This window comes from Mesoplodon bidens (assembly GCF_964165515.1).
Source record: "Mesoplodon bidens genome assembly, chromosome: 12".
NCBI classification, from domain to species: Eukaryota; Metazoa; Chordata; class Mammalia; order Artiodactyla; family Ziphiidae; genus Mesoplodon; species Mesoplodon bidens.
In genome coordinates, this window is record NC_138168.1 from 33,958,722 (window position 1) to 33,978,883 (window position 20,162).

Here is a 20,162-nt window from a genome sequence, read left to right on the forward strand (position 1 = left end):
ATTATATTTTGACAGCCACTCTTAACCAGAATTATGAGGGAAGCATATAAGGGCTGCGAAGGGGATGATTTTAATGTGTTCTGTATAGCTTTGCATGCTCTTCTTTACTTATTCTCCACCCTTCTTGAGGCAGAGAGAGAAAAGATTTAGGTTTGAATGAAGGTAACATTTTGATTCAAATAGGTAAATTGCAGGTTTTGCTTTTCATATGTAAAACAGCATGAATTACCAAATAAGAGGGCTCAAATTTAGCCAGAAATTCTGAAAAAGACAATTATACAAAATTCAACAAACCCACTGAAATATGCAGTTCAGTACCTCATCTTGCTTACTTCTCCATGAAGGTCAAAAGTACCTCCTACTGTGATATGTCGGCAATCTCTGAAAGATTGATTAAATTTCTATATAATATGGAATTGCTGAATCCAGTGAACCATAACTTATGTAATTTGTATTATACTTTATCAGTCACCTTTTAAAACTGTTTATGAAACTTTCCCTTGTAGACAGTGGAAACCTGAGAAATACTTTCTTTATAGTAACTTTAGCAGTTTGTTTGACTTAATTATTAAGTCAAACAATGTTAAAGTGTGCATTTCTTAAAGGGATTTGAATGTAAAGATTTACTTAATTTTTGTATTTAAATTTTAGAATGGAAAAATCTGAGGATAAAGAAGATGGGTTTTATATTGCATGGGAAAGAATGGGAAAAATAATCTTCATGTATGGTGAAAGAGTGGCTAAAGAGATACTTGAGAACTTCCCTTGCTGACTCTTAATTCAAAAGGTAAGGTATGGATGTAAGTTATAGAAACGTGTCTAATCTTGGAAAGTTCTATAGTATGCTGAGTTCTGCTTAAATAGGCCCTATTCTTTCAACAGGGAAGTTGAGAAAACCAGAGATTAGGAGTTCAGAGGCAAAATAATATATTCCATTCCCAGGCATATGGAGAATTTCCTCTTTCTCCTTCTCTGTTCCCCACCCCCATCACCCCCCTCTCACTTTTGAATTCTTGACTCATTTAAAAACTTGACACATGGAAGTGCTCATGAAGTATATGCTCTCCAAGTAAGTCTAGAAGATAGACCATCCTGCATGTCCAGTGAAAGATCCTGGAAAGATTAGGACGATCTCTGTGTCCTTGAATAACAGAGTTCATGTCAGAGCTCCTTGAAAGCTATAGAACTGCTACTGGAGACCACTGGGACAGAAATCTGCAGTAAAGGAGATACCCCCTGAGAACATCAGGGGATATACAAACAACACTCAGATCACTGGAAATAAAATCTGTACCCCTTGACATGGTCTGCAAAGTCCTGTTTCATCTACACCATTCTCCTCTCCAGCCCCATTTCTATCATATTTCCCCCTTATTTATTACCCTAAATGTTTTTATATCTCTATATGTTTGCCATGCTCCCTTTAGCCCCAAGCCTTTTAAAGACTCTAAATCAAAATCCTCTACATCTAATGCCTCCCATCTCCAGCTGTCTTCTCCTGGTTAAATTCTACTTATTTCTAAGATCTTAGTTCCAACATCTGTTCCCCAGGAACTCCTTCTCTGACTTGGTCAACTCCATGTGCTATACTTGTATTAGTGTTCTATTGGTACAAAACAAATCACCACAAATTTAGTTATTTAAAATAACACAAGTTTATTTTCTCACAGTTTTCTTATGTTAGGAGTGTGCACATGATTTAGTTGGATCTTTTGCTCTTGTGTGACAAGACTGCAATCAAGAGATTGGCTGGGCTGCTGTTCTTATTTGAGACCCAGGATCCTCTTCTAGGCTCACTGGTTGTTGGTAGAATTCATTCCCTTGAGGTTGTATGACTGAGGTTCCTTTTTTGTTAGCTGTTGGCCAGGGACTGCTCTAAGATCCCAGAGGCTGTCTGCAGTTCTCTGACACATGACTCTCATAGGGAGTTTGTAACATGGCTTTCTTTCTTCCAGGCCAACAGGAATACATCTTTCTGATGCTTCACCTTCATTTAAAGACTCCTCTGATTAGGTCAGGCCCACTCAGAAATGCCTAGATAATCTTTTTGGTGAACTCAAAGTTGATTAGTAACCTTAACATAAGAGTGGTATCCCTTTATATTTACACATTCTGCCCATAATCTGCTCAAAGGGAGGGGATTATATAGAGCATATGCTTGAGGGGACGAGAGTCTTGGGAACCATTTTAGAATCCTGCCTACCCCAATACTCCCTCACGCCGTATGTCTCCTTTGTTTTATCACAAAACACTTTCAATTACACATTTATTTTTGTGATTCTTTGATTAATGTCAGTCCTTTCCACCAGCATGTAAGCTTCATTAGAACAGGGAATACTGTTTTCGGGGAGATTCTCTTTGCTTATATTGTATCCTTGGATGTTAGCACATTGTTCAACATAGTGTAGATGCTCAACGAATGTTTAAATAATTGAGTGACTTCTATTAATTGAATAAATGAAGGACTGAATGAAAGTTCTACTGTGATTATCTGGCACTAGGTGGTCATTCTTAGATCTACTCATTCCCTAATGCCTATGTACTGAAAGATGGCAGCTAGTTAATAAGAGATTAGGTCTCTAATCTGAGGTTACTAGATGGACTGACTTTAAAGAAGAAATAGCTCCTTATGTCCCAAGCCTGAGAGAAGTCTATTTATCTTGCAAGCTTGCCTGGCATTATGTATACAGATTTCCTTTCAGAATAACTTTCAGAACCTGAGCTTTTATCAGCCCTCTTACCAAGGAACTACAGTGAACTTACACCTTCCAGCCAGGCTACGTCAATCGGAAGTGTAGGTTGAGCCCTTGGTAGACTCAGGTTTTTATAAAACCAGGAGGATTCCAGTGAGAGAAGTATAAAAGCACACAGGGAATATGTGTGATGTGTGTGTGTGTCTGTGTGTGTGTGTGTGTGTATGAATTTTGTGTTTATGAAACTATGCGTTGCTGGCTATAGGGGGAGTGTAAGAGGTCTCCAGTGATAGAGGCCTGCTTCCTCTTGCCCTTAATTCCCTATAAATGCAGTAGCTCAGTCAACATGTCCCAGGTATCTCCTGAGACTGTAGAATTATAGCCATAAATTCTGAGAAGTCACAACAAAACTTTGAGATTCCGCACACATAGAGGTGGGGGAAGGTTATGTCTCTTTAAAGGGAGGTAGCAGATCATGTGTTAGTCTTGAGTGATAAATTTTTTCCTTGGTGTCTGTATTTGTCAGGGTTATCTAGAGAAACAGTACCTATAGAATGAAAAAAATATACATATATACATACATATATCTATTTCTTTCACACAACTATATATTTTATATATAATAAACAAAAATATATATAAAGAGATTTATTTTAAAGAATTGGCTCATGTAATTAAGGAGGTTTGATGAGTCCAAACTCTGATGAGGGAGGCCGGCATGCTGGACACTTAGGAAAGAGTTGCTGTTTGAGTCCAGAGGCAATCTGTTGTACAACCAGGAGGAGCTAAAGTTCCAGTTGAAGTCTGAAAGCAGTTTGCTGAAGAATTCCCTCTTGATCTGGAGAGATTACCTTTTGGCTCTATTTAGGCCTTAACTGATTGGATGAGGCCCGCTCACCATGGAAGGCAATTGGCTTTACTTAAAGTCCATGGATTTAATTGTAAATCTCATACAAAAACACTCTCACAGCAACATCAAGAATAATGTTTGACAAAACAGCCAACTTGACATACAGAATTAACCATCACAGTGTTCCTATCATTCAGTCTTATATTTACCATTGATATTTCATATTTGTGAGACTCATATATTATTTATTCAGTCTAGAAATTCTGTCCCTCAGAGAACTTGGGGACAAAGTTAGAGATTAAAAAAAAAATCCTTCATCTCTTAGAACATTTTTTTCTTGACAAATAATACATTGGAAGAACTAGTTCTATAATATGCCCTAATATGGAGAAGATAACATAGGACTGACAAAAGATTAATCTATTCATAATCCCATGTTTGGCTAATGGGGGTCACAGAGCCCTAGGCTTTCAACTTTGACATAATATACTTTTTTTAGACCACTACTCACATAAAATTCTGAAATTTTTGTGGTCTTGAAAAGATGTATACCTCTTGATAGCCACAAATAAACCAGGGCCTGAATAATGAAATAGCATGTAATCTCAGGTAAGCAGCTAATGTTAATCTTTATTTTAAACCTTACATTACTTGATATACCTTGTTGATAGCTCATGACTATTATTGTCATACATCTGCCTATGAATATGACACTTTTAATACCATATCAAGGGACCCACATTGTCTCTTGGGATGTCTGTACAAAATGATCTGTCATATAAGAATTCCTTGGATTGGGGCTGAGTTTATATTATGGTCCTGACAATCTTTTCTTCTGACTCAAGAAGGCAAGATTCACAAAGTATCCATACATCATCCTTGGAATGCCAGAAAACTAAAAACTCTTCTCAGTGCCTATGTCTTGTACAGAATTAGGCACATAGCACCTACTAAATATATTCATATATAAATGAATGAATTAATTATATATTTGTACTTTTAGCTATCTTGGAATTTGGTTCAGTTGGCAGTTGGATAGTCTAGATTAGGTGATATAAGAAGAAAATAGAATCACTGGAATAGGACAAGCCATGTGGGATGGCCCCAGAAATAGGCAATGAGAGGCAGTGGGACATAAGAATTATCTTGCAGTCAGCAAGTTGCAGCAGGCAGGGGCTATAGGAGGCTACCTGTTCCTATGATTGAGAATTACTAGCATTAGGAGCAGTCAGATGACAGTTGGGGAAGCAACAGTAGTTGGTAGCTAGCCTGGAAAAAGAAAGTGAGAACGTAACTATGGCAATGGGAGTTCAAGAGTAAGTGTCTAGCTCCTGGAAAAATAAAGAGATAACATTAGGACCTAGTCCTAGAGGAGTTTACTAGTCAGACATTGTAATAGATACTCAGGCATGGGGTGAGGAAGTAGTGGATGGGTGGAGTTAGGGTGGTGAGACACAGCCCTAGGCATTAGAATTGGACCTTGGGTCACAAAATAATTCTAGAGGTGAATTACTAGGAATGGGGCCTGAAACACAGCAAAACCAACAGTAAACTGACTTAGTGCTGAGTTGCTAGCCCAACTTTCTACAACTTCTCTCTAATTTGGAAGAGACTGAGACCTAAATGCTGAATTGGAGTTACCTCTGCCAGTGGCATTAGAGAGACTTCAACTGCGGCAGTGGATTTTAGCCGTGGCCAGGCACACTCTATTCAGCTAGTCAGAAGACACTATCCCGCTATCTTGGAAGCATTCTGAGGTGCCCAGGGAAGATGGGCTATTTTTCTCCTGTAAGAAGGATAAAGTGCACAGCAGAAAGGCCAGGGCCCAAGGGCTGCACAGACTGGGTGAGACATGCCGTTACAGAGATGAAAATCTAAGGTTGACAGGAGACTTCAGCCACCCTGGTTCAGAGCCATAGAGGAAATGCTTCCATGGAACTTTTCAGGTTCCTTTTTTACCTCTTAGCCCTTGGACCTGCCAGGATTTCTTGCCTACCCACCTAGTTTGACTTAACTTTCTCATGCTTCTGTAGTATGCCTTGTGTTCGGACCACCTAGTTAGAAGCTCTGTCTTTTTGCCAGTAAATGATAAATGGCTTCTGTAAGTTGGAGAAGATAATTATGGTAAGGAAGGTGACTTTTTCAGAGCTTTAAATTTGAATAAATTCAAGTCTGTGGAAAAGTTGGAAGAAGAAAACAACAAACACACTTACACCCTTCATCTAGACTCACTAATTATTAATATTTTGCCATACTTACTATTTATGTTTACTCATATGTATACATATGTATATATACATGAACAATTTGCAAGCTATTCGATTTTCCACCCCTAAATGCTACAGCCTTTGTCTTGTGAACATACATTCTCCTACCTGACTATGGTACTATTATTATGTCCAAGGATTTTTATATTGATGCAAAAAAATTATCTAATATATATTCTATATTCAAGTTTCCCAGTTGCCTCAATAATGTCCTTTATAGATGATTTTTATAGTGACTTTTTTTTTTTTTTTTGCGGTACACAGGCCTCTCACTGTTGTGGCCTCTCCCGTTGCGGAGCACAGGCTCCGGATGCGCAGGTTCGGCGGCCATGGCTCACCATGGCCCAGCCGCTCCACGGCATGTGGGATCTTCCCGGACCGGGGCACGAACCCGTGTCCCCTGCATTGGCAGTTGGACTCTGAACCACTGCGCCACCAGGGAAGCCCATATAGTGACTTTTTAAATATCCAATTTTGTGAGGCAACTCCCAATTTTATAAATAAAACTAGGAACATAAGATTTCTAGGGTACCTTGGGAAAAACGTGTAGGGTGGATATGTTTGTTCAGTCTTCTCAAAAAAGTAATTGTTTCATCTTTCCACTGATGGGAAAGCACAACTATCAATCAAGAATGTGTCAGCAGGTTCGGATACATAGTAATGGCTTTTACTTAATGGAGTTAGGATGAATTTTCACCTTTAGTTAAAAGTGAGTCTTTGCGTATTGGATGCTAGCTTTCATATTTAAATTGCATTCATACTTGATCTTCTGGCCAAAGCAGCAGGAGACCAGTTAAAAAAATCTATTGCTCTTAATTTAAAGGCAGCGATTAAAGGAGATTCAGAGCTTTGAAACTGTTGTGAGTATTCTACTCGAGAAAATAAACACTAATTGACAGGACTAATCAAAAGCTCATCATCCTGAAGGGCACTTGGATGATTCACAAGTGGGCAGCTTAGGTAGACAAGGTGGTCTTATGAGGACCTCATCATTCTAAGTACTGGGACCTTAAGCTATGTATTAGATGAGTCCCCATGATGAGTGACTGCATATGATGAGAAAATATATCTGCCATTAACTTCCTTCATAATTTTGCAGATAGTTTATAGAAATAATTCATCTTTAATCAGTAATAGAAAACTTATATATTGTAACATTTCCTTCAAAAAAATCTTTCTTTTGCCAATCTGCAGTCTATGTGCATTTAATTCTATCACACAATCTCTACAAATATTTGGGCAAGTAAGTAATGGTTTCCAATAAAGTGGTACTCTTTAAAAACAGATAAATAATTAAACACTGTCCTCTTTATTACACTCACATAGGAGTTTTTCCTTCTCTAGTAGAGATGCCTTCACGGCTTAAACCATTACCCCAGGGGCCTAACAAAAATTCAGAGATGAAAAAGCCATTTGAAGATTTTTTTTCAGATAATTCTAGATGATTCAGACAATTTCCTAAGCAGCAAAACTTCCTGTAAATGGAATTTTCCCCTTACCAGACTATAAATCAGTACTTGTTGGCTCTAATGATGAATTGGTGATAAAGGAATTCTAGCAACTGTTATCTGATGAGATCACAGTTGGGTTGATAGTGGGGAATGGGGGTTTACTGATTATCTGGGAAGCTTGTTTCTGAGATTGCTGCCATCAATGGAATTTTGTTGATCATTACCAATGCACATGTGCAAAACCAGGTAAAGTGAGCAAGGCTGGAGTGCATTTGAGCTGTATAGTCCAAACAGTATGATATGGATGTTTTAAAAGTATGAAAAAAATTCATAATCAGTGTGCATATAAGTGTTGCAAAATTTGGTGGCAGGAAGAATTGAGTTTCCTTCACTGAGTGCTAAATCATTCATTTATAGCTGCTTCCGTGTTGCCTTCTGTTTTGGCACTCACACTTGCCTTTTCACTATTATCATATTGAATTCAATATGAGGATACAACTTTGTTACTTTTGTCAAATTTGAAAATAAGTAGGCCATTATAATTTTCAAAAGGTGTTGCTACACTCTGATCCTTAATAGGAAAGGAGTCCAAAGAGTGGGGATTCATCTTCAAATCTCATTACGGTAAACTTTACTCAAATACTTTCATTTTATCAAAAAAAATTTTTTTTTTCGCCACACCACTGGGCTTGTGGGATCTTAGTTCCCAACCAGGGATTGAACCCGGGCCCTCAGCAGTGAGAGCTCGTAGTCCTAACCACTGGACTGCTAGGGAATTCCCTCATTTTATCAAATTCTTTATAATGAGTTCTAAGCTGGGTATAGAATTGTTGCCATTATACATCTTGTGGAAATATATCTCATAAGGTTTTCTGACCAAGAACCATTATTTCCAGTTTCCGTATCTATCAGTAGGGAGGTGGACACCTTCTAACTCTCTACCGCTAGTACATGATGTTTGTTCTATGCCCTCCTGTCCCTATGACTCCCAACGAGCACACTGCATAGCAGTGGAATTGATTAAAGGATGTAATGTTGGGACACCAAGATTATTTAAACAGAGCTTTAGAAAAGCCCTTCCAAGATTGCCATGACATTATTATAAACTCATCTATTAAATTGGACTATATGAAGCTGCTATTTTGTGGGTAAAAAAGAATACTTTATTATCCAATTGACACAGTTTTGAGAGAGAAAGGAGGAACTATTAATAATTAAGATAGGTATAACTGATACTGTCCAGGCAAAGCAGAATATATGGTCACCCAGTAATAACAGTACCTACTCTGCAGGGTTCTTGTGAAGTTTCAATGACAAAATGTATGTAAAACAGCTGTCATGTGGGAAACATTAAATAAGTGGTATCTGTTTATATTGTTATTTTTCATGCTTTCTACTTTGGCCAACAAAGCAATGAAATCATAGTGACTTGTTTATTCTCTTTTTCTTTTACTAGCTGATGCTACCTCTAACAATGAGAGGAAAAGGAACTTTATTTAGTTATTTCTACCATAGTGATTCTCCACCAAAATAAGGGAAATCTGTTTTAAAATTTAAAAAATACCAGATACCCTATCCTGCCTTCTCCACACACCCATCTCCCTAGCTTGATAGTTACTTCCACAAGAAGCTGCTTATACTGAGTGGACTATGTCATAGCTCTTAGGCTTACTGGGGCAGAAAAAAATTGAGAATAACGAATTTATTTGATTAGTAATTTCTTGAAAGCAGTGATTTTTCTATTACTTATTCCCTGTGCTTACCATAGTACCCAGCACATAGTAGGAACTACTACTATCAATATCAACATCAATATATATTATATAATATCAATAAATATTTGTTTAATTAATGAAAATATGAATAAATGGATCTTAGCAGCTAAAAATCAACATTATGAGGCAGTGGCCTCTAGTATTACTGTGCAACCAATGCCCCGCTGTGATAGGGAACTTCCCTAAGCTCCAGCTAGAACTTGTAGGGTCATAGGATCAAGGAATTCAGAGATTTCTTAGCTGCAGTTGGTGCCAAGTCTGGAACTGTTGGCTATTTAGATTAGTTTTCTGATTTAATTGATTGTAAAAGAAAAAAAATTCTATAAGATAATCTGCCAATTATCTCAATAAGGCTTCCTGCTACATATCCAGCAAATTTGAAACACGGAAGTGTCATGTGCAGGTTTAAGTGCTGCCATGTGATATCAACATTGTTTATTAGTATTCAGCATCTTTGTTGGAGTATTACTGAGAATTGTATACAGATATATTTGTTTTATATATGAGAATGGGAAACAGTAATTGTATGTATCACTCCCAAGTACAGAATTCTAAAGGCCTCATATTAACCCAGTCATCCTGGCACTTACTATCACTTTATATCTGGACTTGGGACACTGTGCAGATACACTTGTCTTTTTCTCTCTATCATCCATCATGTAGTTTAAGTGCAGGTTAGTTAAAATGAACTTTGCAGGTAACCTCTATTAATAGGATTAACGATTTTAATACCAGGGAAAATGTGTGTCGCATCATTTGCAACCTTTTCCCCCTTTAGGGATTGCATGTTGTTTTAGTCCATGCAGATCAGTGCACAGCTGGTACTATTACTTTTATTTATGAGTTTCTCTTCTAAACCTTAGAGTCAGCAGCCCCATGCCTGGGGATGGAGAAAGAGTTGGTAGAAAGCATAACCCTAATACTGTTCAGACCTGGGGGCCCCTTCTTCACCCCACCAAAGTTGGTTCCTTCCCAATGGATAAACCACCTATCATGTGTGAGGGTCTAAGTTGCTACCCTTGAAACAGGGAGGTTGGTAAAAGCCTATGCCTGTGTGCTGGGTGGGGATCAGAGCAGGGTGCTCAAAACATTCATGGGTGGGCACCTATGGCACCTGGATCTCATAACAACATGGCAGGGAGGATATAGAAATGATAAGTGTGAGGCCTTGCTCATTCCTGAGCTCTAGCCGAATCAGAGACTAATAGGATATTGGTAATTGCCTTCCTGAGCCAAAGAAACAAGAAAGGCTTTTTGTGTTCATGGTCCTTTCTTTCTTTCCCTCACTGTCATGTGTAAAACCTACCCATCTTGTTAGTTCTTAGAGGAAAGAGAGACTGGAAATTCACCTTTTTAAATTTATCAAATAAATGATGATGATATTAATTAACATAAAAAATTTTCTCCAACTTCAGCTTCTTGTACTAAGAAACTGAGTAAACAAAATCAATTAAAATATTTCTATTATTTAAAAATTATGACATTCATGTTTATACTATGAAAATGGTGTAGCATAGGAAAACATAAATAGTCAAGATGTCATAAGCATATCAATAGGAAGGTTTACATGGGATGAATGAAAACCAACAGTACTATGGAACTGATAAAATTTAGCCACACTTAAGGTCAGTTAGTGAATCTGTGCTCAGTAAAAGCTCTTATGAGGGAATGGGTGGGTATCATAGATGACTGATCAAGATTTGTGCATTTTTTTCTGGCGTGGACCATCTTTTCCCAAGTGCTGAGGAATCAGTGCTGTCTTCGTAGAGTTGGAATAATATGGTGCACTCATTTTACACTGAAAAAATTTTTGCTTAGGCAGAAATAGTAATAGTATAACATATCACCGAATTAATCATCCACAGTAGTTTATATTGTTAAAGACAGTTTAGTGTACAAGCCACCAGAGTTACAGAAAAGCCAATACTGCATCTTGGATACTGTTATTAATCCCTCTGTTTGACTTAGGGACCAAAGCAAAGAAATACCTCTAAGGCCATGTGGATTCTAATTTCTGCTTCAGTTCCCTACATCCTTTGACAGTAGCCATTTTACTTCTCTCCATTTCGTTGTCCACTTCTGTAAGATTAGGAAGCAATATTGGATAATTGCAAAGCAAACGTAAACAATTGCATTCATGTTAAAATCATCTTTTAGAAGTGTGTGAACAAGATTAATACTAATTTAAACATTTGATCAATAAAAAATGATGAATGCTATTTTCTATTGTTTTGTGCATTGTTACAAGGGCAATTACATGCCAAGAATAGTAGAAAAAATATGACTGTGTTAGACATATTCCTGGTTTGAGCAGTGAGATTTCTTATTAAGGAAAGATATTAGAATGCTTTATGAAGTTTATGAACTTGTAATTTGCTCCTGTAATTAGATGAGACTCTGTCAGACCCATCCTTCTACAATTTCATAATTGAGGGGCTTCTGCCTACAATAGAGTGTTGAATCAGATATACATATGCTTAATGTACTAACTGTTTTAAAGATTGGCCATGGCTTATGCAAAATGAGAACAATCCTTAGAACATTTTAAAGGCTTCCTGCCACAAATTGCTTTTGCAATTTTCATTTCATTTTTAACTACAAAGTTAAGGCATCTTTAGTTATTTTTATTTTAAATTGCTCTTGCTGTTGTTCTCCTCCTAGCAAGTAGCCACTATTCTTTTTCCTTTCTCCTGGCCATTGTAATCTTTCTTACATGAATAAAAACAAAGTGGTTTATTTTAAAAAAAGAGTTTTTAAATCCTCCCTTGCAGTTGTGGGGAAAATGACTTACCATTATCAAATTGAAAAAGGGATAATGTGGTGTAGTGACAAGTGAGTTTTATCAATGAGTGTTTTCCTTGGTGTTCTGGTTTTCCAGAAACTCTTTCTGCTGCATCCTTTAACATCTGTGCTGCAAAAGTTGATTCTGAAAACAAAGTAGATGTGGAAAGGCAGGTGATTGATCAGGCAAAAATTAAAATTGGGTACCGGTGGCATAATCTCTTACTTTTTGGCCCAGAGGAGTCCTGATACAAATTAATTGTTTCTGTGATTCTTAGACCTTCATCAATCAGATGTAAATTATACCATGCATGATTGGCTGCCTTTCCGCTTTCGAGTTCCCCATAGAGAGCTGTTGGCCGCCAACTGCTACAGAGGCACAGTGGAGCAGCATCCTGTCCGTGGCCGCTCTGGGACAACAAACAGAGCAATGGAGCTGACTTGCAACCACAATAGCATGCCTGAGGATGCAGCCTGCACCCCTCCAGATTAATTTTTGTTTAGGGCACCAGAGACATTTTTTCATACCAGGTATAATGTTATCAAACCTTGTGTGGCCAAGGTTTGATCTTTAAACCTGGCTTCAGATCAATTTAAGAAGGATGCTTGAGCACAGAGCACCTAGCAGACAGCAAGATTGAACATGAAATTAATCTCAAGATTGATTAGGGAAAAACAGTATAGATGCCCTCAAAACCAGGTTTCCTAAGATACTTTATGCACCTTTAGAGGCAGCAGTAATAATAATAGCTGAAACTTAATTAAAGTAACATAAAAGACGTCAGCAAGGAGACCTTGTGACCACATTTGTAGCTGAGTACTGAATTTAGCCTCAAGAAATATGAGATCTACTTTTCATCTCACAGCAATTTACCATTTCAAAAAACTCGTATTAAGGAGGTGATTAGAAGCTGCAGAGTTGCCTTACTCCATATGTAAAGAAAGAAGGGTTTGAAAATGTAGAAGGGCACCTTTTCAAAGAAACATCACAATTAAAATTTAAACATATATTGGGAAATGAGAAAATTGGAATGACCTGGTTACATGAAATGTAGATTTTTCATCTTAAAGCATTCATTCAGATCTTCTTGGACTTGTCTTCACTGTAAATTATTTGTGTTTCAAATTATACACACACACACACACACACACACACACACACACACACACACACACACATATATATATATATATATATAGCAAATGGTATTTGAAGAGGAAAGTGAATTGGCCCTCAGGACCCTTGGAATCAAGGACTAAGATTTCCTGGATTCAGATCTTGTCTTGGCCCCCGTGTGACTTTGACAAATTACTTAACCTCTTCAGTCTTTGGTTTGTTTATCTATAAAATGGACATAATAATAGTTTATATCTTAGTAGACTGTGCAGAATAAATGAGGTAATTTATTTCTAACAGTGCCTGATGCTTAGTAAATGTCAAATGCATGTTATCATTATTATTATTTTATATGTATTATCTCTACCTCATTTAAACCATTAAAAAAGTAAAAATTTCCCTTCTAAGAAATCATTTATTAATTGAAACATGAATACTTTCTTAGATAGGAATACCTTGTAGGTTTCTAGGAACACAATAACTATAAAATACAATTTCTGCTTCTGTAACTTATATCCAGTTGCTATCAAGGGGTTCCTCTCTGATCATATTTTCAACTCCCATTTATGGTTAATAATGTTTATTTCACAGTGTTTGAGAATTATAGAAATAAATATTTGAATGAGATGACTTTTGTGAAAGTGCTGAACAGGGCTTGGTTCACAGTAGATTCTAAATAAATATTAGCCTTTTAGATACACACCTGCCTTCTATATAGGGAAGGGAACCAATGTTTAATGTTCCAACCAAAAAAACCCTATTTTTTACCATATCACTGAAGCTTGAGATACTCCCATAAACCATACAATAATTTCTTTTTTAAACTTTTCTTTTTTGCCCATGACCATTCTCTCCCAAGCACTTTGGGGCCACTACTTGAAGATGCCTGAGTGGTGGTATCCACTATGGTCTCTTACTGGGACCTTACAATGTGTCAGTGGAGACAAGTGGACTCTGAGAAAGGCGGTAGAGTACGTAAAATGCCTCCTGGGTGCATAGGAAGTCTTGCTATTATTGGCTGGCTGTTGGGAAGCAAGCACTCATGTTGAGAAATCTCACTTGTCAGGGTACTGCAGGTGGTTTCTTAGAGCTGATGGCAGCCTCCAACTGACAGCCAACAAGAAAATGAAACTCTCAGTCCTACAACTGCGGGGAACTGAATGCTGCCCCAAACCATGTAATCAGGGAAGGAGATTCTTCTCCAGGCTAGTTTTCAGATGAGAACACAGGCTTGGCCAACATCCTGTGAGACTGAACAGAGGACTCAGTTAAGCCATTCCCAGACTTCAGATCCCCAGAAATTGTGAGATAATAAATGTGTTTTTTTTTTTAAATCCAATAAGTTTGTGGTAATTTGTCATATAGCAATAGATAAGCAATACAGATTTTTTTCTCATTTAATCTTAAGGCAGAGACTTTGCTTCAAAGGAAAGTGGCTTTTAATTTAGCACCAAAGATTTATTAGACTGAAATTTTCCAAGGTATACCAGACACATATACAACTGTAGAAAACACACCTGCTTCAGTATCTATATCTAAAAAGATGAGTTTGAATCCTCACTCTGCCACTATTTGGTAGATATATTCTCTCTGAGCCTCAATTTCACTGCCTATAAAATGGTAAAAATAGTCTATTTTTTTAGGATTATTCTAAGGATGGCCTGAGATAGCCAACAAAAAATGTTTAGCATAGTACAAAGTTAATAACAAAGTTAATAATGATGACTGTTTTTATTAATAGTATAGTATAGTATTAATAGTATATGGGGACTACCCTGTATTCTTAGGTTTTGTAGAATGCCAGTACATGTGGGGAATCAAGGGGTAGATGTGAAAGCAGTAGCCACTGAATACATTCTTACAGTTTTTTGATCATGAAGACTTTTTGCTTTATGATGAAGAGATTTGATCCATTGATGTTTAATATAATGAGACACCATGTGATCATTTAAAAGATTGGTTTTTAAATAAAACCACGAAGAGGGTATTATCTGTTAAGGAAACTTTACTGTGTGAAAATCAAAGTCATGGATTATCAATAGAAGAAAAAAAAAAGACAAAATAGTTAATACCTATTCACAATATTCATCAAAAACTTAACATTTTTTTTGAAGGACTCATCTACTCTTTCCCTTCTATACCAGACACTGCTTCAGATCAACAGAGAAACTATTAGAAGAAATTCTGACTCTTTTTCCTTCACAAATAATGCAGCAAAACTTTTGTACATTGTCTTTTGAGATACCAAGATATTTGGTTTTCACTTTATCTCTGAAATAAGCATTTTAGACGTCTTTAAATGGCTTTTTCTTTGGATTGCAATGTAACTAATTAAAGGTCCTTTCTTTTAGGAACTAAGATAAAAAATATGTTAATCATAGCAGCCAATAAAATATCTATTCAGTTACTTATTCATTTACTCATCAATACTGTTGAGTATCTTCCTCCTGCCACATACTGTCCCAGGTACTAGGAATGTGGTGGTAAAATACTCTAAACCATAACTTGTACCAATGTCACAGAATTTAAGCATTTTGATTTCAACAGTAGTGCAGGCAAGATGAAGGGCCTTTGATTGGCTTACAAAAAGCACTAAGATGTGACATTCAGAGATGCAGGAAGCATCTCTTGTTGTTGGCTTCATTTTATATATTTCCTGGAAGTCAAAGCCATGCAGGGTAGCATAGTAAAATATAAACAAATGGTAGCATACAAATAAATACATACGTATTTAATTGAGAGTAACAACTAGATTTTATTAATCAAGATTTTGCTGTAAAAACTGTTGGTTCTTTCCCATTTCCAAATAGTTGTGAAGCAAATAAATGTTAGCCATCCATGCATGATGTCATGATAATCAGTCTTTAAGTTCTGCTTGTTTTTGGTCCTTAGGCATATGAACCTATTTAATTTTCAGAGTTAAGGTTACAAGAAAGGTGTACATTTACTGCATATTGGTATGTAAGTATATATGAGTGGAAACAGAGATGCATCACACATATTTCTACAGAGCAGATGGCCGCAGGGGTAATTGGATTCAAAAGGACTGAAAGACATTATAATAGGTTGTATATTCTCAAAATTATCTACTGCCCTTTCCTACTGGCCCCACCCTGCTAGAGAATTATACTTTTCTACCCCACTGATGTCAGGCTTAGCATGAGATTTGCTTTGGTTAATGTATTGTGTTGAAAATGATGTGAATCACCTCCTTCCTAACTAAAGCTTTAAGAGCCATTTTGCAGCTCTATATAACTCTTTTCCCTCTGTGTGAGACCACATGTTTCAATTAGCAGTTGTTCCTTCAATGTGGGTTTTTCAATGAAGAGGATATTGAGCAGAGCTGTAGCCAACCCACAAATGATAAATAACGTGAGCAAAAATAAATATTTGTTGTTGTAAGTTACTGAAATTTGAGCTTTTTTTGTTACTTCAACATAATTTAGTCTAAGCTAGAGTTTACAGACAACGACAATAGCTGAAATTGAATAGTTTCTGTGATATCTGTTAATTTCACATTTGTCTCACATGATCTTCACAATAATTCCATGGGGTAGAAATGATCACATTCCCATTAACAACTGAGAAAACTGCAGCTCATCAAATTAGCTCAGGGCTGACTAATAAGATATATGGAATATGAATAAGAGTATAAGTCTGGCTAATTTCTAAGTTTCACCCACAGAGTCCTGTCTCATGGAACTTTAGAACTAGATATCATACAGTGCAATATGTTCATTTTACAAAAGAGTCGTCTCAAGTCCTCAGTTGTCATATATAGTTCCACTACCTAGATATAAAGCTGAAACTTAAACCATTAATCTCTATGAGCTAGAAATCAAACCTATAATCTCACAGTCTAGTACTCCTGTGTGTGTGTATGTGTATATACATATACATATGTAAAATTATACCTTTGTAAATATGGAATATAGGGTACATATATATTTATATGTCTTCTTGATATTAGAATGATAAACCTTTAAGAATTAATTCATAACATGTATTTTTACCAATATGATAGTGTAGTACCTAAATAAACAATGAAAATATTTTTGAGTTATTATTTTATATCCTATAGATAGAGAGTAATTTTGATTTATATTTTGTGGACTCTTGATTATGATATAGTGTCACCTACTATGATTTTCCTTTTACTTGGAGTATAAAAATATAAATAGAATTATCCTATTTCTTAAGAAGACTTGAATTTTGATCTTTTATTTCTTGCTTACTTTGTCATCATAATAGGACATTCTCTCTATTTTCATCCAATTAAAAACATGATTACATCGTATTTACAGAAATAGTTTAGCTTTATTAAATGAAATATATAAATCCAGTTTTTCTATGTTAGAAATCTACTTAAAAAGAAAAGTTAAAAAATTCCATTTATAAAATCTTGCATTAGTAAACCATGTACATATATAAATGTGCCATAAAGCCTATTAATAGGCATTTTGTTTACATGTTTTTATCTAAATTATCTGTGCCCACAGGACTCATTCAATCAATTTTTCACTAAGTAGTTTTCAAAATATAATTACTCTTATGGGTAAGACTATGAACAGCAGTGTCATTTACACTATAGTTCACTAATTGCACTTTGAAGCCATTGTAATGAATTATACCAGTACATTCTTCAAGAAGATCAGTTAATGCTAATCATTTGTATCACATATATCACTTAGAAGAGATCCATCCATAAAAGTCTTTCATTTACAGCCTCATTTCTTTTTAATTCTCTTGTAATGCAAGTTATAGCTGTAAATATATACAGCATGTGTTTTCTTAACCTTCTGACCTGTGGACTTTGGTTCTAAGTATCTAGAGACAAATAATATTTTATAGTAGGAGCAAAATTATTTACTTTGTGATTCTATGCAATAATTATTCTTACATAATTAAATAATTGCTGTTTATAGTGATCTATATTTGGATCAAATTTTAAGAGCTTAAATAAAATCTCATTTCCCCTAAATTTTTTTTTATCATCCTCTTCAGTGTTCCCAGACCATATTTTTACATTTTTCCTATGTTCAAGAAAGCTGGTATTTAATGTGTCTCTTAGTTAACAATAAGTGACAAGAAGTTTTTTTGTTTTTAAACCTACATATAATGGGAAGATTTTACAAATAATGAAGGCATACACTAGATTATGAGCATGCTGTTTTATCATAAAATAATTATAAAATAATTTTGTAGACCCACTATCATGACAGAAGATGACATAAATACATTGACAAAACTGTCAAAAACCTCCTTTAAAATATTACTCCTTGGTGAGAGCAAGATGGCCACTACCAAGTGAGTGTTGTGGACTTGCAGAGGAGGTGGATGACAAAGTTCTTCATGCTGCTTTTATCCCTTTTGGAGACAGCACAGATATCCAGATTCCTCTGGATTATGAAACAGAAAAGCACCGAGGATTTGCTTTTGTTGAATTTGAGTTGGCAGAGTATGCTGCAGCAGCTGTAGACAACATGAATGAACCTGAGCTGTTATATGGACAATTCGTGTCAATTTGGCAAAACCCATGAGGATTAAGGAAGGCTCTTCCAGACCAGTTTGGTCTGAGGATGGATGGTTGAAGAAGTTTTCTGGGAAGACTCTTGAGGAGAATAAAGAAGAAGGGACAGAGCATCCCAAAGTGGAAACCCAGGAGGGAGAGCCCACTGTAAAAAAAGCCTGGTCAAACCCTCAGGTGTACATGGACATCAAGACTGAGAGCAAGCCAGCAGGCTGCATCCAGATGCTCCTGGGTTCAGGCGTCATTCCCGTGACAGCAGAGAATTTCTGCCGCCCGTGCACCCATGAGAAGGGCTTTGGCTTCAAGGGCAGCAGCTTCCACCACATCATCCCCCAGTTCATGTGCCAGGGCTGCGATTTCACCAACCACAAGGGCACTGGGGCAAGTCCATCTACGGGAGGAAGTTTGATGATGAAAAATTTATTCTCAAACACACGGGACCAGGCCTGCTCTCCATGGCCAACTCAGGCCCAAACACCAATGGTTCCCAGTTCTTCCTGACATGTGACAAGACGGATTCGCTGGACGGCAAGCACGTGGTATTTGGGGAGGTCACAGAAGGCCTGGACGTCTTGCGGCCGATTGAGGCCCATGGCAGCAAGGACGGGAAATCCAAGCAGAAGGTCATCATCTCCGACTGTGAGTATATGTGAGAGGGCAACTGTCAGCCCAGGGAACCAGCACCCAAGGTGTCCCATTTGCAGCAAGCAGGGCTTTGTGTCCTGGCCCTTCCTCGGGGTCAGCGTGGGGCAGCCCCTCTGCAGGCATGGCCTGGGCCTCCTCTGGCTCTTCCCCAAGTGTGGCCATGGGCCCGGGTGCCACCCTCCCCACTGTGGATGGCCGCGCATGGCCTTTCCAGGCCAGGGCCTCTCCTGGGTCCACCAATGTGACTCCTAGACATTTTCCTTGGTAAAAAAAATTATAGTTTTTGTTAAAAAAGTATATATATATATATATATATACACCTCTCTAAAATGTACCTATTAAGTGGTGTTACTGTAACTGTTATGGAAATTGAGAAAGATTCTTACGGGAATTCTTTTTGTTATTGTCACATATATTATATGAAAAGGTAAGTATAATCTGAACACTGCAGAAGCTGATTCATTATGAAGTATTGATTTTCTATTCAAAACAATATTTTTTAGAAATAATATAATTTCCTCTTAAGGAAAGAAAATTTATGTTGTCTGTTGTCATAATTTGAATTTCTGACCTCATCTTGTAAAATCAGGTGTAGAAGATAAAAAAAGATGGCTTTGGTGAGACTTTATGAGAGAGAGTGAAAGCTGACAATAATATATGGCTGATACTGTATAAAGTTCAGATTCCATACAAGATTGTATTTAATCCTCTGCCAAATAATGCTACTGTCCCCATTTTGTATATAGTGAAACAGGCTCAGAGAAGCAACTTGCCCATTATTACACAGTTGTAAGAGATAGCACTGGGCTTTGAAACCATTAGTCCTATGCCAGAATTGTAATCTCTGCGTTATACTGAATTTTGGTGATGTGGCTATAGCAGGTTATAGTACAAAGCCTACTTGCAAAACTCCATTTTGCTGTACGGAGTCTTACCAATATACAAACTCATGTGTTTGTGTTTGCCTGATATTTGTTACACTTATACAGAGGGAATGGACAAAGTTTATTGACTCTTATAAACACCCAGAACTAAGAAAATATTTAGCAGTGT

General features: G+C 36.8%; 1 protein-coding gene and 1 pseudogene across 4 annotated transcripts in view; both read left to right on the top strand.

The window, feature by feature from the left end:
• Positions 1-20,162, top strand: part of LOC308625846 (uncharacterized protein) — an 805,208-nt gene that overhangs the window by 238,444 nt on the left and 546,602 nt on the right. For all 3 annotated transcript variants that reach the window (XM_081250421.1, XM_081250422.1, XM_081250423.1), the window contains exon 4: positions 652-787. The gene's annotated coding sequence lies outside the window, so the exon portion shown is untranslated. The remainder of the gene's footprint in view (positions 1-651; positions 788-20,162) is intronic.
• On the top strand, positions 18,190-19,117 carry LOC308625878 (peptidyl-prolyl cis-trans isomerase E-like; annotated as a pseudogene). The gene has a single exon. The product of its transcript is annotated as a peptidyl-prolyl cis-trans isomerase E-like (transcript).